Here is a 27260-nt window from a genome sequence, read left to right on the forward strand (position 1 = left end):
GACTTGATTACAACAGATGTCCCTACACCGGTTGCCTGGTCTGACCATTTCCTCATCGCTTTCTCACGTCACCTCTTGCATGCTGTAACTCTGGGTCAACCAAAAAGGGCAACTACCTAAGGAGGTACTACCAGACATTAACCTCAATTCCGTCATCAATGAGCTGACCAATCACTGCTACTCCAATCTATCTGTCTTGATTGACAATCTAGCTCCAATGCTAAGGAAGAAGAAAAGGCCTACACCCTCTGGCCCTTGGTTCAATAAGTCCCTCTATGATGAAAGAAAACATCTTAGAATCCTGGAAAAGAAATGGAGACAGTCAGCCTCTATCATCAACCTCTCACATCTTCATTATACAAGATCTTGTTACCGCAAACAATTACTCTGTGGCATTTTTGACCCTCAAATTTGATGACCCTCTGAAGAAAGAAGAAGATTTTGCACTGTTTTTTGATGAAAAGGTTAATTGCTTACTTACCATGACTCACATACTACCCCATATGAGGTACGCAAATCCAAATGCTCCTAGTTCTGTTCTGATGTCATCAATGAAGACTCCCTCCTTAAACACGTCCTTAACACCAACCCTTCTATCTACCCTCTAGAACCTATCCTAAGCAACACTGCAGTAGATTTCAATACCCTCACACTTCCGTACTGGACAAACCTGATTAAACTCTTTCTCAGCCAAGGATCCTTTCCCAATGCCCTTACATCTAGTCAAGTGACCCCACTACTTAAGAAACCTTCCACTGATATGGCTGACCTTAACAATATCTGACCTATCATCTACCTCCCTATTCTCGCCAAAATCAGTGAAATATGTGTAGCAGAGCAACTCACTCAACATATCAAAGACAATCATTTTTTCGACTAATTTCAATCTGGTTTCAGTCAAGACTGCAGAACTGAAACAGTGCTGCTAGAGATTATCGATGATGCCCTTCGAGTTCTAGTCTCCGGCAGCTCCTGTCTCCTGATCCTTCTTGACCTCTCTGCATTCTTTGATACTGTCAACCATCACATACTAATCAACACACTAAAACAAAGAATGAGTTCTGAAGGCATAATACTTAAATAGTTTGAATCTTACCTCACGGGGAGATCTCAGATGATTAGATTTGAAAAAAGTCGCTCAACTACAAGATCTGATGTGCAAGGTGTCCCTCAGGCTCTATCCTAGCTCTGGCCCGTTTCAATCCTTACATTGAACCGCTAGGAGCCCTTTTAAAAGGAGCTGGGATTTTCTATCACCTCCATGCTGACAACAACCAAACCTACCTCAAGGTCTCCTCCGCACCCAACATGTCACTTCCCACTACCACCCTTAACCCATCCAAGAATGAATGACGTCTCACCACCTTAAGCTGAATCCCTTTAAAACTGAATTCCTTCTCATCTCTACATCAAACTCCTATTCAAACATGGATGGATAATCTAAACATTCTCAACAGCAAACCCACCATTGTTGACATTGCCAAATTCCTTGGTGTCATCCTGGACAAAAGACACCATAGCCAAGAATGCATGATGCGACTTCTCTGGGGGAGCCAACGTTTTATTCCTGAGTAAGACCTGAAAACTCTTGTCCAATCCTTGGTACTCTCCAGATCTCATTATTGTAACTCTCTTTTTGCTTACCTCCAACCTTCAAAAGGGAACGCTTTCTGAAGCAGTTGTTCTCAGGTAGTGTGACCAGAATCTGGAACTCGCTGCCTATAAACCCCGCACCACCACCTCCTCCAGGATCCTCAAAACAGACCTCAAAACCTTTCTCTTCCACAATTATTTTTCACAATAACACCACTCAACAAGAACGATACTAGGCCTTCACTCCCACCTTCATTGGGATATCCCTAACTGCTACTTAACTATTTCGAGAGCTATAACTCCGTTACTTAAGTGTCCCATGTTAAGTTACCCTGGATTTAATTCTGTAAATAAGTCCGATTCTTCTGTATAACTTTGTACCTCATTTGTAATTCCTCTAAATATATTTTGTATAATTATTAAGTAATGTAAATAAGTAACTTGTCATAAGTAGCCACAGTAGTTATACAATATGTTTCCTCGCAATCTCTCTTGCGATGCTCTCTGTTCTATTGTAAAGCGGTAACACCCTTGGGTGAGTTCCCCGCTATATACCATCTCAGAAGCAAATACAACACATAAATGAACGAATGGTAACCATAGACCTCCCTCAGTGAATGACAGCCGCCTGAGGATTCCCTCCCTTCCTGTGAGTGAGATTTAGCTGGGAGGCGTGAGACCCACACACAATGCGGGAGCCAAGGCTCTATCCGAGCACGTGCTCAGATCAATGCTGCACGCGAGGCCGGGCCCGCTGCAGCCAGAGCGCGCATGCGCCTCAGCGCGTCGTCACGGGCAACGACTTCTTCTAGAGCGCTGGTATCTTTACCATGCGCAGGGGGCGGGCCCAGGGCTAGTGTCTCATATCTTTAATATGATTGGCGGGCAGCCGCTGTGCCAACCATCGCGGAGCGTTTGCACAGTCCGGACCGCAGCGTCCGCCAGCCACAAGAGGGCCGTCGCCTCGTCCTCCCCCCTCCCCTCCCTGGGAGCGGTGCTCTTGAACCGGCCGTGCTGCGCTTACTGGCCCCTGGCGGCTGGACGAGTGACAACCTCATCTTGTTCATAACCCCGTGAAATCTGCAGCCGTCCTCCATGGCACGCGACCTCGGGCAACTCCGCGCGTCCATAGCAACTGACATGCGAAGTACTTCCGGTGACGACTTCCGGTTCGGTCTCCATAGAGACGGCTGTCAACTGAAGAGCCAGGTGAGAGACCCTGCCATTTCTGTTGCCTGCAGTTTATTCTTCCTGCTCCCTGCCCCTCTTCACTCCTCCGCCGCCTGACCCCCCCCTCCTGCTGCCTGCCCCCCTCCAGCTGCCCGACCCCCTCCTGCTGCCTGCCCCCCTCCTGCTGCCCGACCCCCTCCTGCTGCCCGAGCCCCTCCTGCTGCCTGGCTGCCTGACCCCCCCCTCCTGCTGCCTGCCCCCCTCCAGCTGCCCGCCCCCCTCCTGCTGCCTGACCCCCCTCCTGCTGCCTGACCCCCCCCTCCTGCTGCCTGCCCCCCTCCAGCTGCCCGCCCCCCTCCAGCTGCCTGACCCCCCCCTCCTGCTGCCTGACCCCCCTCCAGCTGCCCGAGCCCGCCCGAGCCCCCCTCCTGCTGCCCGAGCCCCCCTCCTGCTGCCCGAGCCCCCCTCCTGCTGCCCGAGCCCCCCTCCTGCTGCCCGAGCCCCCCTCCTGCTGCCCGAGCCCCCCTCCTGCTGCCCGAGCCCCTCCTGCTGCCCGCCCTGCCTGGCTGCCTGACCCCCCCCCACCTCCTGCTGCCCGCCCCCCTCCAGCTGCCCGCCCCCCTCCAGCTGCCTGACCCCCCCCTCCTGCTGCCTGACCCCCCTCCAGCTGCCCGAGCCCGCCCGAGCCCCCCTCCTGCTGCCCGAGCCCCCCTCCTGCTGCCCGAGCCCCCCTCCTGCTGCCCGAGCCCCCCTCCTGCTGCCTGGCTGCCTGACCCCCCCCTCCTGCTGCCTGGCTGCCTGACCCCCCCCCTCCTGCTGCCTGACCCCCCCCCTCCTGCTGCCTGACCCCCCTCCTGCTGCCTGACCCCCCCCTCCTGCTGCCTGGCTGCCTGACCCCCCCCTCCTGCTGCCTGACCCCCCTCCTGCTGCCTGACTGCCTGACCCCCCCCTCCTGCTGCCTGGCTGCCTGACCCCCCCCTCCTGCTGCCTGGCTGCCTGACCCCCCCCTCCTGCTGCCTGACCCCCCTCCTGCTGCCTGACCCCCCCTCCTGCTGCCTGGCTGCCTGACCCCCCTCCTGCTGCCTGACCCCCCCTCCTGCTGCCTGGCTGCCTGACCCCCCCCCTCCTGCTGCCTGACCCCCCTCCTGCTGCCTGACCCCCCCTCCTGCTGCCTGGCTGCCTGACCCCCCCCTCCTGCTGCCTGACCCCCCCTCCTGCTGCCTGGCTGCCTGACCCCCCCCTCCTGCTGCCTGACCCCCCTCCTGCTGCCTGACCCCCCCCTCCTGCTGCCTGGCTGCCTGACCCCCCCCCTCCTGCTGCCTGACCCCCCTCCTGCTGCCTGACCCCCCCTCCTGCTGCCTGGCTGCCTGACCCCCCCCTCCTGCTGCCTAACCCCCCTCCTGCTGCCTGACCCCCCCTCCTGCTGCCTGGCTGCCTGACCCCCCCCTCCTGCTGCCTGACCCCCTCCTGCTGCCCGACCCCCTCCTGCTGCCCGACCCCCTCCTGCTGCCTGACCCCCCCCTCCTGCTGCCTGACCCCCCCCTCCTGCTGCCTGGCTGCCTGACCCCCCTCCAGCTGCCTGACCCCCTCCTGCTGCCCGAGCCCCCCTCCTGCTGCCCGAGCCCCCCTCCTGCTGCCCGACCCCCCCTCCTGCTGCCTGACCCCCCCTCCTGCTGCCTGGCTGCCTGACCCCCCCTCCTGCTGCCCGAGCCCCTCCTGCTGCCCGCCCCCCTCCTGCTGCCTGACCCCCCTCCTGCTGCCTGGCTGCCTGACCCCCCCTCCTGCTGCCTGGCTGCCCGCCCCCCTCCTGCTGCCCGCCCCCCTTCTGCTGCCCGCCCCCCTTCTGCTGCCCGCCCCCCTCCTGCTGCCCGCCCCCCTCCTGCTGCCCGCCCCCCTCCTGCTGCCCGCCCCCCTCCTGCTGCCTGCCCCCCTCCTGCTGCCCGAGCCCCTCCTGCTGCCCGGCCCCCCTCCTGCTGCCCGGCCCCCCCCCTGCTGCCCGGCCCCCCCCTGCTGCCCGACCCCCTCCAGCTGCCCGACCCCCTCCAGCTGCCCGACCCCCTCCAGCTGCCCGACCCCCTCCAGCTGCCCGACCCCCTCCAGCTGCCCGACCCCCTCCTGCTGCCCGCCCCCCCTCCTGCTGCCCGACCCCCCTCCTGCTGCCCGACCCCCCTCCTGCTGCCCGCCCCCCTCCTGCTGCCTGGCTGCCTGACCCCCCCCTCCTGCTGCCTGACCCCCCCCCTCCTGCTGCCTGACCCCCCCCTCCTGCTGCCTGACCCCCCCCTCCTGCTGCCTGACCCCCCCCTCCTGCTGCCTGACCCCCCCTCCTGCTGCCTGACCCCCCCTCCTGCTGCCTGACCCCCCCTCCTGCTGCCTGACCCCCCCCTCCTGCTGCCTGACCCCCCCCTCCTGCTGCCTGACCCCCCCTCCTGCTGCCTGACCCCCCCCTCCTGCTGCCTGGCTGCCTGACCCCACCCTCCTGCTGCCCGACCCCCTCCTGCTGCCTGACCCCCCCCTCCTGCTGCCTGACCCCCCCCTCCTGCTGCCTGACCCCCCCCTCCTGCTGCCCGAGCCCCCCTCCTGCTGCCCGAGCCCCCCTCCTGCTGCCCGAGCCCCCCTCCTGCTGCCTGGCTGCCTGACCCCCCCTCCTGCTGCCTGGCTGCCTGACCCCCCCTCCTGCTGCCTGGCTGCCTGACCCCCCCTCCTGCTGCCTGGCTGCCTGACCCCCCCTCCTGCTGCCCGCCCCCCTCCTGCTGCCCGCCCCCCTCCTGCTGTGCCCGCCCCCCTCCTGCTGTGCCCGCCCCCCTCCTGCTGTGCCCGCCCCCTCCTGCTGCCCGCCCCCCTCCTGCTGCCCGCCCCCCTCCTGCTGTGCCCGACCCCCTCCTGCTGCCCGGCTGCCTGACCCCCCCTCCTGCTGCCTGGCTGCCTGACCCCCCCTCCTGCTGCCTGACCCCCCTCCTGCTGCCTGACCCCCTCCTGCTGCCCCGCCCCCCTCCTGCTGCCTGCCCCCCTCCTGCTGCCCCGCCCCCCTCCTGCTGCCCCGCCCCCCTCCTGCTGCCCCGCCCCCCTCCTGCTGCCCCGCCCCCCTCCTGCTGCCCGAGCCCCTCCTGCTGCCCGAGCCCCTCCTGCTGCCCGAGCCCCTCCTGCTGCCCGAGCCCCTCCTGCTGCCCGAGCCCCTCCTGCTGCCCGAGCCCCTCCTGCTGCCCGAGCCCCTCCTGCTGCCCCGAGCCCCTCCTGCTGCCCGAGCCCCCCTCCTGCTGCCCCGCCCCCCTCCTGCTGCCCCGCCCCCCTCCTGCTGCCCCGCCCCCCTCCTGCTGCCCCGCCCCCCTCCTGCTGCCCCGCCCCCCTCCTGCTGCCCCGCCCCCCTCCTGCTGCCCCGCCCCCCTCCTGCTGTGCCTGACCCCCTCCTGCTGTGCCTGACCCCCTCCTGCTGTGCCTGACCCCCTCCTGCTGTGCCTGACCCCCTCCTGCTGTGCCTGACCCCCTCCTGCTGTGCCTGACCCCCTCCTGCTGTGCCCGAGCCCCTCCTGCTGTGCCCGAGCCCCTCCTGCTGTGCCCGAGCCCCTCCTGCTGTGCCCGAGCCCCTCCTGCTGTGCCCGAGCCCCTCCTGCTGTGCCCGAGCCCCTCCTGCTGTGCCCGAGCCCCTCCTGCTGCCTGCCCCCCTCCTGCTGCCCGGCCCCCCTCCTGCTGCCCGGCCCCCCTCCTGCTGCCCGGCCCCCCTCCTGCTGCCCGGCCCCCCTCCTGCTGCCCGGCCCCCCTCCTGCTGCCCGGCCCCCCTCCTGCTGCCCGGCCCCCCTCCTGCTGTGCCCGACCCCCCTCCTGCTGTGCCCGACCCCCCTCCTGCTGCCCGGCCCCCCTCCTGCTGTGCCCGACCCCCCTCCTGCTGTGCCCGACCCCCCTCCTGCTGTGCCCGACCCCCTCCTGCTGTGCCTGACCCCCTCCTGCTGTGCCTGACCCCCTCCTGCTGTGCCTGACCCCCTCCTGCTGTGCCTGACCCCCTCCTGCTGTGCCTGACCCCCTCCTGCTGTGCCTGACCCCCTCCTGCTGTGCCTGACCCCCTCCTGCTGCCCGACCCCCTCCTGCTGCCCGAACCCCTCCTGCTGCCCGAACCCCTCCTGCTGCCCGAACCCCTCCTGCTGCCCGCCCCCCTCCTGCTGCCCGCCCCCCTCCTGCTGCCCGCCCCCCTCCTGCTGCCTGACCCCCTCCTGCTGTGCCTGACCCCCCGACCCCCTCCTGCTGCCTGACCCCTCCTGCTGTGCCTGACCCCCCGACCCCCTCCTGCTGCCTGACCCCTCCTGCTGTGCCTGACCCCCGCCCCCCTCCTGCTGCCCCGCCCCCCTCCTGCTGCCCCGCCCCCCTCCTGCTGCCCGGCCCCCCTCCTGCTGCCCGGCCCCCCTCCTGCTGCCTGGCTGCCTGACCCCCCCTCCTGCTGCCTGACCCCCCCCCTCCTGCTGCCTGGCTGCCTGACCCCCCCCCTCCTGCTGCCTGGCTGCCTGACCCCCCCCCTCCTGCTGCCTGGCTGCCTGACCCCCCCCTCCTGCTGCCTGGCTGCCTGACCCCCCCCTCCTGCTGCCTGGCTGCCTGACCCCCTCCTGCTGCCTGACTCCCCCTCCTGCTGCCTGGCTGCCTGGCCCACCTCTAGCTGCCTGGCCCACCTCTAGCTGCCTGGCCCCTCCTGACCTCATCTTTCCTGACCCCCTCCTGCTGCCTGACCCCCTCCTGCTGCCTGACCCCCTCCTGCTGCCCGAGCCCCTCCTGCTGCCTGACCCCCCCCTCCTGCTGCCTGACCCCCCCTCCTGCTGCCTGGCTGCCTGACCCCCCCCTCCTGCTGCCTGGCTGCCTGACCCACCTCTAGCTGCCTGGCCCACCTCTAGCTGCCTGACCCCTCCTGACCTCATCTTTCCTGCTCCCTCCTGCTGCCTGACCCCCTCCTGCTGCCTGACCCCCTCCTGCTGCCTGACCCCCTCCTGCTGCCCGAGCCCCTCCTGCTGCCCATCCACTTCTTTGCCTGACCCCCTCCTGCTGCCCGCCCCCTCCTGCTGCCCGCCCCCTCCTGCTGCCCGCCCCCTCCTGCTGCATGACCCCCCCCCTGCTGCCTCACCCCCCCCTCCTCTGCCTGCCCCCCTCCTGCTGCCTGCTATTGTGTTTTTTTTAACAGGGCGGTGGTGAGGGGATTTGTTTAAAAAAAAAAAAAAAAAATGTAGGGCTCAAAGCTGGTGGGGGGATCGGGGTAATATAGCTATTAGGGGTGGGGGTAGTTTTTGGCCTCTGGGCGGGTGGGGAGGTTGTATGACAGAACCACGCATGCCGTTTTGCATGCCTTTTTCACATATGCCTTTACTAGGCGTGCCTTCACAACTAAATTAGTTGTAAAGGCATGCGTGGAAACAACGCAGTCGTGGTACCAACCGCTTCGTTAAGGCATGTGTTGTTCCGACATGCGAGGTTCTGTCATACAACCCTCCCATTAAATGTATTGCAGCAGTGCTGAGATATGACTGTACTCTCATTTAAATGTACTGCAGCAGTGTTGAGAACTAACACTACTCTCCCATTAAATGTACTGCAGCAGTGCTGAGAATTGCAGGTACTCTCATTTAATTGTACTGCAGCAGTGTTGAGAACTAACACTACTCTCCCATTAAATGTACTGCAGCAGTGCTGAGAATTGCAGGTACTCTCCTATTAAATGTACTGCAGCAGTGCTGAGAAGTGCCAGTACTTTCTCATTAAATATATTGCAGCAGTGCTGAGAAGTGCTGGTTCTCTTCCATTAAATGTATTGCAGCTGTGCTGGGAAGTGCAGGCACTCTCCCATTAAATGTATTGCAGCTGTGCTGAGAAGTGCAGGTACTCTCCCATTGAATGTATTGCAGTGGTGCTGAGAAGTTCAGGTACTCTTCCATTAAATGTATTGCAGCAGTGTTGAGACATGCAGGTCCTCTCCCATTAAATGTATTGAAACAGTGCTGAGACATGCAGGTACTCTCCCATTAAAAGTATTGTAGCAGTACTGAGAAGTGCCGGTACTCTCCCATTAAATGTGTTGCAGCAGTGCTGAGACGTGCAGGTACTCTCCCATTAAATGTACTGCACCAGTGCTGAGAAGTACTGGTACTCTCTCATTGAATGCACTGGAGCCGTGTTGAGAAGTAAAGGTACTGTCCCATTAAATGTAGTGCAGCAGTGCTGAGAAGTTCAGGTACTCTCCCATTAAATATATTGCAGCAGTGCTAAGAAGTGCAGGTACTCTCCCATTAAATGTATTGCAGCAGTGCAGAGAAGTGCGGGTAATCTCCTAATAAATGTATTGCAGCAGTGCTGAGACATGCTGGTACTCTCCCATTAAATGTATTGCAGCAGTACAGAGATGTGCCGGTACTCTCCCATTAAATGTATTGCAGCAGTGATGAGATGTGCAGGTACTCTTCCATTAAATGTATTGCAGCAATGATGAGAAGTGCAAGTACTTTCCCATTGAGTGTATTGCAGCCGTGCTGAGAAGGTCAGGTACTCTCCCAATAAATGTACTGCAGCAGTTTTGAGAAGTTCAGATACTCTCCTATTAAATGTATTGCAGCAGTGCTGAGAAATGCAGGTACTCTCCCATTAAATGTATTGCAGCAGTGCTGAGACTTGCAGGTACTCTACCATTGAATGTATTGCAGCAGTGCTGATAAGTTCAGGTACTCCCCCATTCAATGTATTGCAGCAGTGGTGAGAAGTTCAGGTACTCTCCCATTAAATGTAGTGCAGCAGTGCTGAGAAGTTCAGGTACTCTCCCATTCAATGTATTGCAGAAGTGCAGGTACTCTCCCATTAAATGTACTGCACCAGTGCTGAGAAGTGCCGGTACTCTCTCGTTAAATGTATTGCAGCAGTGCTGAGCAGTTCAGGTACTCTCCCATTAAACGTATTGCATCAGTGCTGAGAAGTGCAGGTACTCTCCCATTAAATATATTGCAGCAGTGTTGAGAAGTGCAGGTACTCTCCCATTACATGTATTGCAGCAATGCTCAGAAGAGCAGTTACTCTCCCATTAAATGTTTTGCAGAAGTGCTGAGAAGTGCAGGTACTCTCCCATTTAATGTATTGCAGAAGTGCTGAGAAGTGCTTCCATTACATGTATTGCAGAAGTGCTCCCATTAAATGTATTGCAGAAGTGCAGGTACTCTCCCACTGAATGTATTGTAGCTGTGCTGAGAAGTTCAGGTACTCTTATATTAAATGTATTGCAGCAGTGTTGAGACGTGCAGGTACTCTCTCATTAAATGAATTACAGCAGTGCTGAGACGTGCAGATACTCTCCCATTAAATGTATTGCAGCAGTACTAAGAAGTGCAGTTACTCTCCCATTAAATGTATTGCTGCAGCGCTGAGAAGTGCAGGTACTCTCCCATTAAATGTATTGCAGCAGTGCTGAGACGTGCAGGTACTCTCCCATTAAATGTACTGCACCAGTGCTGAGAAGTGGTGGTACTCTCTCATTAAATATACTGCAGCCGTGTTAAGAAGTAAAAGTACTCTCCCATTAAATGTAGTGCTGAGAAGTTCAGGTACTCTCCCATTAAACATATTGCAGTAGTGCTAAGAAGTGCAGGTACTCTCCCATTAAATGTATTGCAGCAGTGCTGAGAAGTCTGGGTAACCTACTATTAAATGCATTGCAGCAGTGCTGAGACATGCATGTACTCTCCCATTAAATGTATTGCAGCAGTACTGAGAAGTGCAGGTACTCTTCCATTAAATGTATTGCAGCAATGATGAGAAGTGCAAGCACTTTCCCATTGAATGTATTGCAGCAGTGCTGAGAAGTTCAGGTACTCTCCCATTAAATGTCCTGCAGCAGTTTTGAGAAGTTCAGGTACTCTCCTATTATTTGTATTGCAGCAGTGCTGAGACATGCAGGTACTCTCCCATTAAATGTATTGCAGCAGTGCTGAGACTTGCAGGTCCTCTCCCATTGAATGTATTGCAGCAGTCCTGAGGAGTTCAGATACACCCCCCTCCTGCTGCCTGGCTGCCTGACCCCCCCCTCCTGCTGCCTGGCTGCCTGACCCCCCCTCCTGCTGCCTGGCTGCCTGACCCCCCCTCCTGCTGCCTGGCTGCCTGACCCCCCTCCTGCTGCCTGACCCCCCCTCCTGCTGCCTGGCTGCCTGGCCCACCTCTAGCTGCCTGGCCCACCTCTAGCTGCCTGGCCCCTCCTGACCTCATCTTTCCTGCTCCCTCCTGCTGCCTGACCCCCTCCTGCTGCCTGACCCCCTCCTGCTGCCCGAGCCCCTCCTGCTGCCTGACCCCCCCCCTCCTGCTGCCTGACCCCCCCTCCTGCTGCCTGGCTGCCTGACCCCCCCCTCCTGCTGCCTGGCTGCCTGACCCACCTCTAGCTGCCTGGCCCACCTCTAGCTGCCTGACCCCTCCTGACCTCATCTTTCCTGCTCCCTCCTGCTGCCTGACCCCCTCCTGCTGCCTGACCCCCTCCTGCTGCCTGACCCCCTCCTGCTGCCTGACCCCCTCCTGCTGCCCGAGCCCCTCCTGCTGCCCATCCACTTCTTTGCCTGACCCCCTCCTGCTGCCTGACCTTTCCTGCTGCCCGCCCCCTCCTGCTGCCCGCCCCCTCCTGCTGCATGACCCCCCCCCTGCTGCCTCACCCCCCCCCTCCTCTGCCTGCCCCCCTCCTGCTGCCTGCTATTGTGTTTTTTTTAACAGGGCGGTGGTGAGGGGATTTGTTTAAAAAAAAAAAAAAAATGTAGGGCTCAAAGCTGGTGGGGGGATCGAGGTAATATAGCTATTAGGGGTGGGGGTAGTTTTTGGCCTCTGGGCGGGTGGGGAGGTTGTATGACAGAACCACGCATGCCGTTTTGCATGCCTTTTCCACATATGCCTTTACTAGGCGTGCCTTCACAACTAAATTAGTTGTAAAGGCATGCGTGGAAACAACGCAGTCGTGGTACCAACCGCTTCGTTAAGGCATGTGTTGTTCCGACATGCGAGGTTCTGTCATACAACCCTCCCATTAAATGTATTGCAGCAGTGCTGAGATATGACTGTACTCTCATTTAAATGTACTGCAGCAGTGTTGAGAACTAACACTACTCTCCCATTAAATGTACTGCAGCAGTGCTGAGAATTGCAGGTACTCTCCTATTAAATGTACTGCAGCAGTGCTGAGAAGTGCTAGTACTTTCTCATTAAATATATTGCAGCAGTGCTGAGAAGTGCTGGTTCTCTTCCATTAAATGTATTGCAGCTGTGCTGGGAAGTGCAGGCACTCTCCCATTAAATGTATTGCAGCTGTGCTGAGAAGTGCAGGTACTCTCCCATTGAATGTATTGCAGTGGTGCTGAGAAGTACAGGTACTCTTCCATTAAATGTATTGCAGCAGTGTTGAGACATGCAGGTCCTCTCCCATTAAATGTATTGAAACAGTGCTGAGACATGCAGGTACTCTCCCATTAAAAGTATTGTAGCAGTACTGAGAAGTGCCGGTACTCTCCCATTAAATGTGTTGCAGCAGTGCTGAGACGTGCAGGTACTCTCCCATTAAATGTACTGCACCAGTGCTGAGAAGTACTGGTACTCTCTCATTGAATGCACTGGAGCCGTGTTAAGAAGTAAAGGTACTGTCCCATTAAATGTAGTGCAGCAGTGCTGAGAAGTTCAGGTACTCTCCCATTAAATATATTGCAGCAGTGCTAAGAAGTGCAGGTACTCTCCCATTAAATGTATTGCAGCAGTGCAGAGAAGTGCGGGTAATCTCCTAATAAATGTATTGCAGCAGTGCTGAGACATGCTGGTACTCTCCCATTAAATGTATTGCAGCAGTACAGAGATGTGCCGGTACTCTCCCATTAAATGTATTGCAGCAGTGATGAGATGTGCAGGTACTCTTCCATTAAATGTATTGCAGCAATGATGAGAAGTGCAAGTACTTTCCCATTGAGTGTATTGCAGCCGTGCTGAGAAGGTCAGGTACTCTCCCAATAAATGTACTGCAGCAGTTTTGAGAAGTTCAGATACTCTCCTATTAAATGTATTGCAGCAGTGCTGAGAAATGCAGGTACTCTCCCATTAAATGTATTGCAGCAGTGCTGAGACTTGCAGGTACTCTACCATTGAATGTATTGCAGCAGTGCTGATAAGTTCAGGTACTCCCCCATTCAATGTATTGCAGCAGTGGTGAGAAGTTCAGGTACTCTCCCATTAAATGTAGTGCAGCAGTGCTGAGAAGTTCAGGTACTCTCCCATTCAATGTATTGCAGAAGTGCAGGTACTCTCCCATTAAATGTACTGCACCAGTGCTGAGAAGTGCCGGTACTCTCTCGTTAAATGTATTGCAGCAGTGCTGAGCAGTTCAGGTACTCTCCCATTAAACGTATTGCATCAGTGCTGAGAAGTGCAGGTACTCTCCCATTAAATATATTGCAGCAGTGTTGAGAAGTGCAGGTACTCTCCCATTACATGTATTGCAGCAATGCTCAGAAGAGCAGTTACTCTCCCATTAAATGTTTTGCAGAAGTGCTGAGAAGTGCAGGTACTCTCCCATTTAATGTATTGCAGAAGTGCTGAGAAGTGCTTCCATTACATGTATTGCAGAAGTGCTCCCATTAAATGTATTGCAGAAGTGCAGGTACTCTCCCACTGAATGTATTGTAGCTGTGCTGAGAAGTTCAGGTACTCTTATATTAAATGTATTGCAGCAGTGTTGAGACGTGCAGGTACTCTCTCATTAAATGAATTACAGCAGTGCTGAGACGTGCAGATACTCTCCCATTAAATGTATTGCAGCAGTACTAAGAAGTGCAGTTACTCTCCCATTAAATGTATTGCTGCAGCGCTGAGAAGTGCAGGTACTCTCCCATTAAATGTATTGCAGCAGTGCTGAGACGTGCAGGTACTCTCCCATTAAATGTACTGCACCAGTGCTGAGAAGTGGTGGTACTCTCTCATTAAATATACTGCAGCCGTGTTAAGAAGTAAAAGTACTCTCCCATTAAATGTAGTGCTGAGAAGTTCAGGTACTCTCCCATTAAACATATTGCAGTAGTGCTAAGAAGTGCAGGTACTCTCCCATTAAATGTATTGCAGCAGTGCTGAGAAGTCTGGGTAACCTACTATTAAATGCATTGCAGCAGTGCTGAGACATGCATGTACTCTCCCATTAAATGTATTGCAGCAGTACTGAGAAGTGCAGGTACTCTTCCATTAAATGTATTGCAGCAATGATGAGAAGTGCAAGCACTTTCCCATTGAATGTATTGCAGCAGTGCTGAGAAGTTCAGGTACTCTCCCATTAAATGTCCTGCAGCAGTTTTGAGAAGTTCAGGTACTCTCCTATTATTTGTATTGCAGCAGTGCTGAGACATGCAGGTACTCTCCCATTAAATGTATTGCAGCAGTGCTGAGACTTGCAGGTCCTCTCCCATTGAATGTATTGCAGCAGTCCTGAGGAGTTCAGATACACCCCCCTCCTGCTGCCTGGCTGCCTGACCCCCCCCTCCTGCTGCCTGGCTGCCTGACCCCCCCTCCTGCTGCCTGGCTGCCTGACCCCCCCTCCTGCTGCCTGGCTGCCTGACCCCCCTCCTGCTGCCTGACCCCCCCTCCTGCTGCCTGGCTGCCTGGCCCACCTCTAGCTGCCTGGCCCACCTCTAGCTGCCTGGCCCCTCCTGACCTCATCTTTCCTGCTCCCTCCTGCTGCCTGACCCCCTCCTGCTGCCTGACCCCCTCCTGCTGCCCGAGCCCCTCCTGCTGCCTGACCCCCCCCCTCCTGCTGCCTGACCCCCCCTCCTGCTGCCTGGCTGCCTGACCCCCCCCTCCTGCTGCCTGGCTGCCTGACCCACCTCTAGCTGCCTGGCCCACCTCTAGCTGCCTGACCCCTCCTGACCTCATCTTTCCTGCTCCCTCCTGCTGCCTGACCCCCTCCTGCTGCCTGACCCCCTCCTGCTGCCCGAGCCCCTCCTGCTGCCCGAGCCCCTCCTGCTGCCCATCCACTTCTTTGCCTGACCCCCTCCTGCTGCCTGACCTTTCCTGCTGCCCGCCCCCTCCTGCTGCCCGCCCCCTCCTGCTGCATGACCCCCCCCCTGCTGCCTCACCCCCCCCCTCCTCTGCCTGCCCCCCTCCTGCTGCCTGCTATTGTGTTTTTTTTAACAGGGCGGTGGTGAGGGGATTTGTTTAAAAAAAAAAAAAAAATGTAGGGCTCAAAGCTGGTGGGGGGATCGGGGTAATATAGCTATTAGGGGTGGGGGTAGTTTTTGGCCTCTGGGCGGGTGGGGAGGTTGTATGACAGAACCACGCATGCCGTTTTGCATGCCTTTTCCACATATGCCTTTACTAGGCGTGCCTTCACAACTAAATTAGTTGTAAAGGCATGCGTGGAAACAACGCAGTCGTGGTACCAACCGCTTCGTTAAGGCATGTGTTGTTCCGACATGCGAGGTTCTGTCATACAACCCTCCCATTAAATGTATTGCAGCAGTGCTGAGATATGACTGTACTCTCATTTAAATGTACTGCAGCAGTGTTGAGAACTAACACTACTCTCCCATTAAATGTACTGCAGCAGTGCTGAGAATTGCAGGTACTCTCCTATTAAATGTACTGCAGCAGTGCTGAGAAGTGCTAGTACTTTCTCATTAAATATATTGCAGCAGTGCTGAGAAGTGCTGGTTCTCTTCCATTAAATGTATTGCAGCTGTGCTGGGAAGTGCAGGCACTCTCCCATTAAATGTATTGCAGCTGTGCTGAGAAGTGCAGGTACTCTCCCATTGAATGTATTGCAGTGGTGCTGAGAAGTTCAGGTACTCTTCCATTAAATGTATTGCAGCAGTGTTGAGACATGCAGGTCCTCTCCCATTAAATGTATTGAAACAGTGCTGAGACATGCAGGTACTCTCCCATTAAAAGTATTGTAGCAGTACTGAGAAGTGCCGGTACTCTCCCATTAAATGTGTTGCAGCAGTGCTGAGACGTGCAGGTACTCTCCCATTAAATGTACTGCACCAGTGCTGAGAAGTACTGGTACTCTCTCATTGAATGCACTGGAGCCGTGTTGAGAAGTAAAGGTACTGTCCCATTAAATGTAGTGCAGCAGTGCTGAGAAGTTCAGGTACTCTCCCATTAAATATATTGCAGCAGTGCTAAGAAGTGCAGGTACTCTCCCATTAAATGTATTGCAGCAGTGCAGAGAAGTGCGGGTAATCTCCTAATAAATGTATTGCAGCAGTGCTGAGACATGCTGGTACTCTCCCATTAAATGTATTGCAGCAGTACAGAGATGTGCCGGTACTCTCCCATTAAATGTATTGCAGCAGTGATGAGATGTGCAGGTACTCTTCCATTAAATGTATTGCAGCAATGATGAGAAGTGCAAGTACTTTCCCATTGAGTGTATTGCAGCCGTGCTGAGAAGGTCAGGTACTCTCCCAATAAATGTACTGCAGCAGTTTTGAGAAGTTCAGATACTCTCCTATTAAATGTATTGCAGCAGTGCTGAGAAATGCAGGTACTCTCCCATTAAATGTATTGCAGCAGTGCTGAGACTTGCAGGTACTCTACCATTGAATGTATTGCAGCAGTGCTGATAAGTTCAGGTACTCCCCCATTCAATGTATTGCAGCAGTGGTGAGAAGTTCAGGTACTCTCCCATTAAATGTAGTGCAGCAGTGCTGAGAAGTTCAGGTACTCTCCCATTCAATGTATTGCAGAAGTGCAGGTACTCTCCCATTAAATGTACTGCACCAGTGCTGAGAAGTGCCGGTACTCTCTCGTTAAATGTATTGCAGCAGTGCTGAGCAGTTCAGGTACTCTCCCATTAAACGTATTGCATCAGTGCTGAGAAGTGCAGGTACTCTCCCATTAAATATATTGCAGCAGTGTTGAGAAGTGCAGGTACTCTCCCATTACATGTATTGCAGCAATGCTCAGAAGAGCAGTTACTCTCCCATTAAATGTTTTGCAGAAGTGCTGAGAAGTGCAGGTACTCTCCCATTTAATGTATTGCAGAAGTGCTGAGAAGTGCTTCCATTACATGTATTGCAGAAGTGCTCCCATTAAATGTATTGCAGAAGTGCAGGTACTCTCCCACTGAATGTATTGTAGCTGTGCTGAGAAGTTCAGGTACTCTTATATTAAATGTATTGCAGCAGTGTTGAGACGTGCAGGTACTCTCTCATTAAATATACTGCAGCCGTGTTAAGAAGTAAAAGTACTCTCCCATTAAATGTAGTGCTGAGAAGTTCAGGTACTCTCCCATTAAACATATTGCAGTAGTGCTAAGAAGTGCAGGTACTCTCCCATTAAATGTATTGCAGCAGTGCTGAGAAGTCTGGGTAACCTACTATTAAATGCATTGCAGCAGTGCTGAGACATGCATGTACTCTCCCATTAAATGTATTGCAGCAGTACTGAGAAGTGCAGGTACTCTTCCATTAAATGTATTGCAGCAATGATGAGAAGTGCAAGCACTTTCCCATTGAATGTATTGCAGCAGTGCTGAGAAGTTCAGGTACTCTCCCATTAAATGTCCTGCAGCAGTTTTGAGAAGTTCAGGTACTCTCCTATTATTTGTATTGCAGCAGTGCTGAGACATGCAGGTACTCTCCCATTAAATGTATTGCAGCAGTGCTGAGACTTGCAGGTCCTCTCCCATTGAATGTATTGCAGCAGTCCTGAGGAGTTCAGATACACCCCCCTCCTGCTGCCTGGCTGCCTGACCCCCCCCCTCCTGCTGCCTGGCTGCCTGACCCCCCCCTCCTGCTGCCTGGCTGCCTGACCCCCCCTCCTGCTGCCTGGCTGTCTGACCCCCCCTCCTGCTGCCTGGCTGCCTGACCCCCCTCCTGCTGCCTGACCCCCCCTCCTGCTGCCTGGCTGCCTGGCCCACCTCTAGCTGCCTGGCCCACCTCTAGCTGCCTGGCCCCTCCTGACCTCATCTTTCCTGCTCCCTCCTGCTGCCTGACCCCCTCCTGCTGCCTGACCCCCTCCTGCTGCCCGAGCCCCTCCTGCTGCCTGACCCCCCCCCTCCTGCTGCCTGACCCCCCCTCCTGCTGCCTGGCTGCCTGACCCCCCCCTCCTGCTGCCTGGCTGCCTGACCCACCTCTAGCTGCCTGGCCCACCTCTAGCTGCCTGACCCCTCCTGACCTCATCTTTCCTGCTCCCTCCTGCTGCCTGACCCCCTCCTGCTGCCTGACCCCCTCCTGCTGCCTGACCCCCTCCTGCTGCCTGACCCCCTCCTGCTGCCTGACCCCCTCCTGCTGCCTGACCCCCTCCTGCTGCCCGAGCCCCTCCTGCTGCCCATCCACTTCTTTGCCTGACCCCCTCCTGCTGCCTGACCTTTCCTGCTGCCCGCCCCCTCCTGCTGCCCGCCCCCTCCTGCTGCATGACCCCCCCCCTGCTGCCTCACCCCCCCCCCTCCTCTGCCTGCCCCCCTCCTGCTGCCTGCTATTGTGTTTTTTTTAACAGGGCGGTGGTGAGGGGATTTGTTTAAAAAAAAAAAAAAATGTAGGGCTCAAAGCTGGTGGGGGGATCGGGGTAATATAGCTATTAGGGGTGGGGGTAGTTTTTGGCCTCTGGGCGGGTGGGGAGGTTGTATGACAGAACCACGCATGCCGTTTTGCATGCCTTTTCCACATATGCCTTTACTAGGCGTGCCTTCACAACTAAATTAGTTGTAAAGGCATGCGTGGAAACAACGCAGTCGTGGTACCAACCGCTTCGTTAAGGCATGTGTTGTTCCGACATGCGAGGTTCTGTCATACAACCCTCCCATTAAATGTATTGCAGCAGTGCTGAGATATGACTGTACTCTCATTTAAATGTACTGCAGCAGTGTTGAGAACTAACACTACTCTCCCATTAAATGTACTGCAGCAGTGCTGAGAATTGCAGGTACTCTCCTATTAAATGTACTGCAGCAGTGCTGAGAAGTGCTAGTACTTTCTCATTAAATATATTGCAGCAGTGCTGAGAAGTGCTGGTTCTCTTCCATTAAATGTATTGCAGCTGTGCTGGGAAGTGCAGGCACTCTCCCATTAAATGTATTGCAGCTGTGCTGAGAAGTGCAGGTACTCTCCCATTGAATGTATTGCAGTGGTGCTGAGAAGTTCAGGTACTCTTCCATTAAATGTATTGCAGCAGTGTTGAGACATGCAGGTCCTCTCCCATTAAATGTATTGAAACAGTGCTGAGACATGCAGGTACTCTCCCATTAAAAGTATTGTAGCAGTACTGAGAAGTGCCGGTACTCTCCCATTAAATGTGTTGCAGCAGTGCTGAGACGTGCAGGTACTCTCCCATTAAATGTACTGCACCAGTGCTGAGAAGTACTGGTACTCTCTCATTGAATGCACTGGAGCCGTGTTGAGAAGTAAAGGTACTGTCCCATTAAATGTAGTGCAGCAGTGCTGAGAAGTTCAGGTACTCTCCCATTAAATATATTGCAGCAGTGCTAAGAAGTGCAGGTACTCTCCCATTAAATGTACTGCAGCAGTTTTGAGAAGTTCAGATACTCTCCTATTAAATGTATTGCAGCAGTGCTGAGAAATGCAGGTACTCTCCCATTAAATGTATTGCAGCAGTGCTGAGACTTGCAGGTACTCTACCATTGAATGTATTGCAGCAGTGCTGATAAGTTCAGGTACTCCCCCATTCAATGTATTGCAGCAGTGGTGAGAAGTTCAGGTACTCTCCCATTAAATGTAGTGCAGCAGTGCTGAGAAGTTCAGGTACTCTCCCATTCAATGTATTGCAGAAGTGCAGGTACTCTCCCATTAAATGTACTGCACCAGTGCTGAGAAGTGCCGGTACTCTCTCGTTAAATGTATTGCAGCAGTGCTGAGCAGTTCAGGTACTCTCCCATTAAACGTATTGCATCAGTGCTGAGAAGTGCAGGTACTCTCCCATTAAATATATTGCAGCAGTGTTGAGAAGTGCAGGTACTCTCCCATTACATGTATTGCAGCAATGCTCAGAAGAGCAGTTACTCTCCCATTAAATGTTTTGCAGAAGTGCTGAGAAGTGCAGGTACTCTCCCATTTAATGTATTGCAGAAGTGCTGAGAAGTGCTTCCATTACATGTATTGCAGAAGTGCTCCCATTAAATGTATTGCAGAAGTGCAGGTACTCTCCCACTGAATGTATTGTAGCTGTGCTGAGAAGTTCAGGTACTCTTATATTAAATGTATTGCAGCAGTGTTGAGACGTGCAGGTACTCTCTCATTAAATATACTGCAGCCGTGTTAAGAAGTAAAAGTACTCTCCCATTAAATGTAGTGCTGAGAAGTTCAGGTACTCTCCCATTAAACATATTGCAGTAGTGCTAAGAAGTGCAGGTACTCTCCCATTAAATGTATTGCAGCAGTGCTGAGAAGTCTGGGTAACCTACTATTAAATGCATTGCAGCAGTGCTGAGACATGCATGTACTCTCCCATTAAATGTATTGCAGCAGTACTGAGAAGTGCAGGTACTCTTCCATTAAATGTATTGCAGCAATGATGAGAAGTGCAAGCACTTTCCCATTGAATGTATTGCAGCAGTGCTGAGAAGTTCAGGTACTCTCCCATTAAATGTCCTGCAGCAGTTTTGAGAAGTTCAGGTACTCTCCTATTATTTGTATTGCAGCAGTGCTGAGACATGCAGGTACTCTCCCATTAAATGTATTGCAGCAGTGCTGAGACTTGCAGGTCCTCTCCCATTGAATGTATTGCAGCAGTCCTGAGGAGTTCAGATACACCCCCCTCCTGCTGCCTGGCTGCCTGACCCCCCCCTCCTGCTGCCTGGCTGCCTGACCCCCCCTCCTGCTGCCTGGCTGTCTGACCCCCCCTCCTGCTGCCTGGCTGCCTGACCCCCCTCCTGCTGCCTGACCCCCCCCTCCTGCTGCCTGGCTGCCTGGCCCACCTCTAGCTGCCTGGCCCACCTCTAGCTGCCTGGCCCCTCCTGACCTCATCTTTCCTGCTCCCTCCTGCTGCCTGACCCCCTCCTGCTGCCCGAGCCCCTCCTGCTGCCTGACCCCCCCCCTCCTGCTGCCTGACCCCCCCTCCTGCTGCCTGGCTGCCTGACCCCCCCCTCCTGCTGCCTGGCTGCCTGACCCACCTCTAGCTGCCTGGCCCACCTCTAGCTGCCTGACCCCTCCTGACCTCATCTTTCCTGCTCCCTCCTGCTGCCTGACCCCCTCCTGCTGCCTGACCCCCTCCTGCTGCCTGACCCCCTCCTGCTGCCTGACCCCCTCCTGCTGCCTGACCCCCTCCTGCTGCCTGACCCCCTCCTGCTGCCCGAGCCCCTCCTGCTGCCCATCCACTTCTTTGCCTGACCCCCTCCTGCTGCCTGACCTTTCCTGCTGCCCGCCCCCTCCTGCTGCCCGCCCCCTCCTGCTGCATGACCACCCCCCTGCTGCCTCACCCCCCCCCCTCCTCTGCCTGCCCCCCTCCTGCTGCCTGCTATTGTGTTTTTTTTAACAGGGCGGTGGTGAGGGGATTTGTTTAAAAAAAAAAAAAAATGTAGGGCTCAAAGCTGGTGGGGGGATCGGGGTAATATAGCTATTAGGGGTGGGGGTAGTTTTTGGCCTCTGGGCGGGTGGGGAGGTTGTATGACAGAACCACGCATGCCGTTTTGCATGCCTTTTCCACATATGCCTTTACTAGGCGTGCCTTCACAACTAAATTAGTTGTAAAGGCATGCGTGGAAACAACGCAGTCATGGTACCAACCGCTTCGTTAAGGCATGTGTTGTTCCGACATGCGAGGTTCTGTCATACAACCCTCCCATTAAATGTATTGCAGCAGTGCTGAGATATGACTGTACTCTCATTTAAATGTACTGCAGCAGTGTTGAGAACTAACACTACTCTCCCATTAAATGTACTGCAGCAGTGCTGAGAATTGCAGGTACTCTCCTATTAAATGTACTGCAGCAGTGCTGAGAAGTGCTAGTACTTTCTCATTAAATATATTGCAGCAGTGCTGAGAAGTGCTGGTTCTCTTCCATTAAATGTATTGCAGCTGTGCTGGGAAGTGCAGGCACTCTCCCATTAAATGTATTGCAGCTGTGCTGAGAAGTGCAGGTACTCTCCCATTGAATGTATTGCAGTGGTGCTGAGAAGTTCAGGTACTCTTCCATTAAATGTATTGCAGCAGTGTTGAGACATGCAGGTCCTCTCCCATTAAATGTATTGAAACAGTGCTGAGACATGCAGGTACTCTCCCATTAAAAGTATTGTAGCAGTACTGAGAAGTGCCGGTACTCTCCCATTAAATGTGTTGCAGCAGTGCTGAGACGTGCAGGTACTCTCCCATTAAATGTACTGCACCAGTGCTGAGAAGTACTGGTACTCTCTCATTGAATGCACTGGAGCCGTGTTGAGAAGTAAAGGTACTGTCCCATTAAATGTAGTGCAGCAGTGCTGAGAAGTTCAGGTACTCTCCCATTAAATATATTGCAGCAGTGCTAAGAAGTGCAGGTACTCTCCCATTAAATGTATTGCAGCAGTGCAGAGAAGTGCGGGTAATCTCCTAATAAATGTATTGCAGCAGTGCTGAGACATGCTGGTACTCTCCCATTAAATGTATTGCAGCAGTACAGAGATGTGCCGGTACTCTCCCATTAAATGTATTGCAGCAGTGATGAGATGTGCAGGTACTCTTCCATTAAATGTATTGCAGCAATGATGAGAAGTGCAAGTACTTTCCCATTGAGTGTATTGCAGCCGTGCTGAGAAGGTCAGGTACTCTCCCAATAAATGTACTGCAGCAGTTTTGAGAAGTTCAGATACTCTCCTATTAAATGTATTGCAGCAGTGCTGAGAAATGCAGGTACTCTCCCATTAAATGTATTGCAGCAGTGCTGAGACTTGCAGGTACTCTACCATTGAATGTATTGCAGCAGTGCTGATAAGTTCAGGTACTCCCCCATTCAATGTATTGCAGCAGTGGTGAGAAGTTCAGGTACTCTCCCATTAAATGTAGTGCAGCAGTGCTGAGAAGTTCAGGTACTCTCCCATTCAATGTATTGCAGAAGTGCAGGTACTCTCCCATTAAATGTACTGCACCAGTCCTGAGAAGTGCCGGTACTCTCTCGTTAAATGTATTGCAGCAGTGCTGAGCAGTTCAGGTACTCTCCCATTAAACGTATTGCATCAGTGCTGAGAAGTGCAGGTACTCTCCCATTAAATATATTGCAGCAGTGTTGAGAAGTGCAGGTACTCTCCCATTACATGTATTGCAGCAATGCTCAGAAGAGCAGTTACTCTCCCATTAAATGTTTTGCAGAAGTGCTGAGAAGTGCAGGTACTCTCCCATTTAATGTATTGCAGAAGTGCTGAGAAGTGCTTCCATTACATGTATTGCAGAAGTGCTCCCATTAAATGTATTGCAGAAGTGCAGGTACTCTCCCACTGAATGTATTGTAGCTGTGCTGAGAAGTTCAGGTACTCTTATATTAAATGTATTGCAGCAGTGTTGAGACGTGCAGGTACTCTCTCATTAAATGAATTACAGCAGTGCTGAGACGTGCAGATACTCTCCCATTAAATGTATTGCAGCAGTACTAAGAAGTGCAGTTACTCTCCCATTAAATGTATTGCTGCAGCGCTGAGAAGTGCAGGTACTCTCCCATTAAATGTATTGCAGCAGTGCTGAGACGTGCAGGTACTCTCCCATTAAATGTACTGCACCAGTGCTGAGAAGTGGTGGTACTCTCTCATTAAATATACTGCAGCCGTGTTAAGAAGTAAAAGTACTCTCCCATTAAATGTAGTGCTGAGAAGTTCAGGTACTCTCCCATTAAACATATTGCAGTAGTGCTAAGAAGTGCAGGTACTCTCCCATTAAATGTATTGCAGCAGTGCTGAGAAGTCTGGGTAACCTACTATTAAATGCATTGCAGCAGTGCTGAGACATGCATGTACTCTCCCATTAAATGTATTGCAGCAGTACTGAGAAGTGCAGGTACTCTTCCATTAAATGTATTGCAGCAATGATGAGAAGTGCAAGCACTTTCCCATTGAATGTATTGCAGCAGTGCTGAGAAGTTCAGGTACTCTCCCATTAAATGTCCTGCAGCAGTTTTGAGAAGTTCAGGTACTCTCCTATTATTTGTATTGCAGCAGTGCTGAGACATGCAGGTACTCTCCCATTAAATGTATTGCAGCAGTGCTGAGAAGTGCAGGTACTCTCCCATTAAATGTATTGCAGCAGTGCTGAGACTTGCAGGTCCTCTCCCATTGAATGTATTGCAGCAGTCCTGAGGAGTTCAGATACTCCCCCATTAAATGTATTGCAGCAGTGCTGAGTAGTTCAGGTATTCTCCAATTAAATGTATTGCTGCAGTGTTGAGAGGGTCAGGTACTCTCCCATTGAATGTATTGCAGAAGTGCTGAGAAGTGCAGGTACTCTCCCATTAAATGTACTGCACCAGTGCTGAGAAGTGCTGTCACTTTCCCATTAAATGTATTGCAGCAGTGCTGAGAAGTGCAATTACTCTCCCATTAAATGTATTGCAGCCATGCTAAGAAGTGTAGGTACTCTCCCGTTAAATGTTTTTCAGAAGTGCTCCCATTACATGCATTGCAGAAGTGCTGAGAAGTGTTCCCATTAAATGTATTGCAGCAGTGTTGAGAAGGGCAGGTACTCTTCCATTAAATGTATTGCAGCCATGCTAAGAAGTGCAGGTACTCTCCCAAGAAATGTTTTGCAGAAGTGCTGAGAAGTGCAGGTGCTCTCCCATTAAATGTATTGCAGAAGTGCTTCTATTAAATATATTGCAGAAGTGCAGGTACTCTCCCATTAAATGTATTGCAGCAGTGCTGCTCTCTCTCCGTGTCTGCCCTCCCTTCCTTCACCGTGTCTCCTCTCTCTCCACGTCTGCCCTCCCTTCCTTTACTGTGTCTGCCCTCTCACCGTGTCTGCCCTCCCTTCCTTCCCTACTCTGCTGTCAAGAGTCAGCTGGTGTCAGCAGAGCAGATAGTCCCTAATACCTTCCACCAGGTCATAGTCACTGACAATCGTGAGAGTCACCTACCAGTGGCTCTGGTTCCCTTTGAGTGTGGGGGGTCTCTGGTACTCTGAAAGTATCTGTGAATCCTGCCATCCTGTAGATTGTCTGTTAGGCAATGATTTTGAGCATACTGCCTGGAAAGAGGTAGAGCTCAGATCCCACCAGGAGATGTTAGGTTTGCCTGAGTGGGTCTGCATGACCACAAGGTCCAATGCTGCCCGGTAAGGGAGTCAAGGGTGTCTGGAGCCTGGAACAATGGCCCAGACAGCTGTAAAGAGGAATGACAAGAGGCACGGGAAACCTGCCTCAGATACTCCCACAGTGGTGGACGGAGTCCCAGAGGAGGAGGCCCCTGAGCCAACTGGGCAACCTGCCTGAACTTGCTGACTGGCAAGTAGAGGGTGGGCCAACCAGGGCAGAATTCTGCAAGGTGCAGAAAGAATGCCCCACCCTTGATGGTCTGAGGCAACAGGCCGCAGCCCAAGCAGCTGGTGAAGCCTCTGGCAATCACCATATCTACTGGGAGAAGGATCTCCTTTACAGTGAGCCTAAGGCTCTGGCCATTGGGGTAGCATGTGTGCTGGCGGTCCCCCCGTGTTACCAGTCCTTCCTACTGGGTCTGGCTCACAACATCACTCTGGCAGGACATCTGGGCCAAGACAAGACCTTTGCCAGGCTGGTCACCCACTTCCATTGGCCTAGAATGCAGGTAGCCTCAGATACTTTCTGCAGGGCCTGCCCCACTTTCCAGGCTAGTGGGAAGATAGGGAAAAGGTTTAAGGCCCCCCTGATCCCACTCCCCATCGTTGGCACCCCCTTTGAAAGGGTGGGCATCAATGTCATTGGTCCCTTGGACCCCAACCTGCCTTGGGCAACAGGTTTATCCTGGTTTTGGTGGACCATGCCACCCACTATCCAGGAGCAATCCCTCTGAGATCAGTGACTGCACCAGTGGTGACCAGAGCCCTGATGGGAATATTTACCCATGTGGGATTTCCTAAGGAAGTTGTGTCTAACAGAGTCACAAACTTCATGTCTGCACATGAAGTCCATGTGGGATGAGTGTGGGGTGACCAACCGGTTTACCACCCCTTATCATCCTCAATCCAATGGACTTGTTGAGAGAATCAACAAGACCCTCAAACGCATGATCACTGTCCTACCTAAGGCCATGAGGCGTAAGTGGGACGTCCTCTTGCCATGCCTGTTCTTTGCTTAATGGGAGGTGCCCCAGAAAGGGGTGGGATTCAGCCCCTTTGAGCTTCTCTATGGTCACCCTGTCAGGGGACCGCTAAGCATAGTGGAAGAGGGCTGGGAGAAAGCTCCCAAGACACCTCCAGAGGATGTGGTCAGCTACATGCTGGCCCTCTGCAACCAAACCCAACACGTCTGGAAGCAGGCCAAAAGTAACCTTGAGGCCAGTCAAGAGGTGATGAAGGAGTGGTATGACCGGAAGGTCACTCTGGCTGAGTTCGCACCTGGAGACAAGGTTTGGGTAATGGAGCCAGTAGAGTAAAGAGCTCTCCAGGACCGCTGGACTGGCCCATTTGAAATCAAGGAGCAGAAGGGGAAGGCCGCTTACCTAGTGGACCTCAAGACCCCTAGACACCCCCTAAGGGTTTGCCACCACAACTGACTCGAGCCTTATTTTGAGCAATCTGAGGTCAATATGCTCCTTGTGACAGATGAGGGCATGGAAGAGGAGAGTGAACCTTTCCCTGACCTCCTCTCTGGCAAAGAAAGTGATGGGTCAGTGAAGGGTGTCAATCTCTCTGACTCACTGACTCTAGACCAGAAAGGATACTGCTACGAGTTGTTGGAGCAGTTCTCTTCCCTGTTTTCCCTTACTCCTGGACTCACCCACCTGTGTGTCCATGATATTGACACTGGAGGCAGTCCCCCTGTAAAGAACAAAATTTACAGGTTGTCGGATAAGGTGAAGGCCAGCATCAAGGAGGAAGTTGCCAAGATGCTGGTCCTAGGGGTTATTGGTAAGTCCAGCAGTCCCTGGGCTAGCCCTGTGGTGCTGGTACCCAAGGCTGCTGCACCCGGTGCCAAGCCAGAACTCTGGTTCTGTGTGGACTGCCTGGGTCTCAACTCAGTCACACGGACTGATGCTCACCCCATCCCCCCGAGCTGATGAGCTCGTAGACAGACTAGGCACTGCCAAATTCCTCAGTACTTTTGATATCACATCCGGGTACTGGCAGATCACCTTGACTGAAGGGGCTAAAGAGAGATCTGCATTTTCCTCACCTGAGGGCCACTACCAGTTCCGGGTGATGCCCTTTCGGTTAAAAAATGCCCCCGCTACCTTCCAACGGTTGGTTAACGGGGTCCTAGCTGGCAAGGATGCCTTCTGTGCAGCCTACCTAGACGACATAGTCGTCTATAGTTCCAGCTGGGAGGAACACCTGCTCCACCTCAAGGAGGTACCTCAGGCTCTGCAACAGGCAGGCCTGACCATCAAGGCTAGTAAGTGCCAGATTGGGCAGGTTCCGTGGTGTACTTGGGACACCTA

The 27260-nt window shown here is 54.0% G+C and overlaps 1 protein-coding gene across 1 annotated transcript in view; it reads left to right on the forward strand.

The window, feature by feature from the left end:
* The first annotated feature begins 2666 nt into the window (after nucleotides 1-2666).
* Nucleotides 2667-27260, forward strand: part of TCTE1 (t-complex-associated-testis-expressed 1) — a 171032-nt gene continuing 146438 nt past the window's right edge. Inside the window, exon 1 of the mRNA XM_069236383.1 lies at nucleotides 2667-2802. The gene's annotated coding sequence lies outside the window, so the exon portion shown is untranslated. The remainder of the gene's footprint in view (nucleotides 2803-27260) is intronic.

The sequence above is a fragment of the Pleurodeles waltl genome, chromosome 5 (assembly GCF_031143425.1).
Source record: "Pleurodeles waltl isolate 20211129_DDA chromosome 5, aPleWal1.hap1.20221129, whole genome shotgun sequence".
In the NCBI taxonomy this organism is placed as follows: Eukaryota; Metazoa; Chordata; class Amphibia; order Caudata; family Salamandridae; genus Pleurodeles; species Pleurodeles waltl.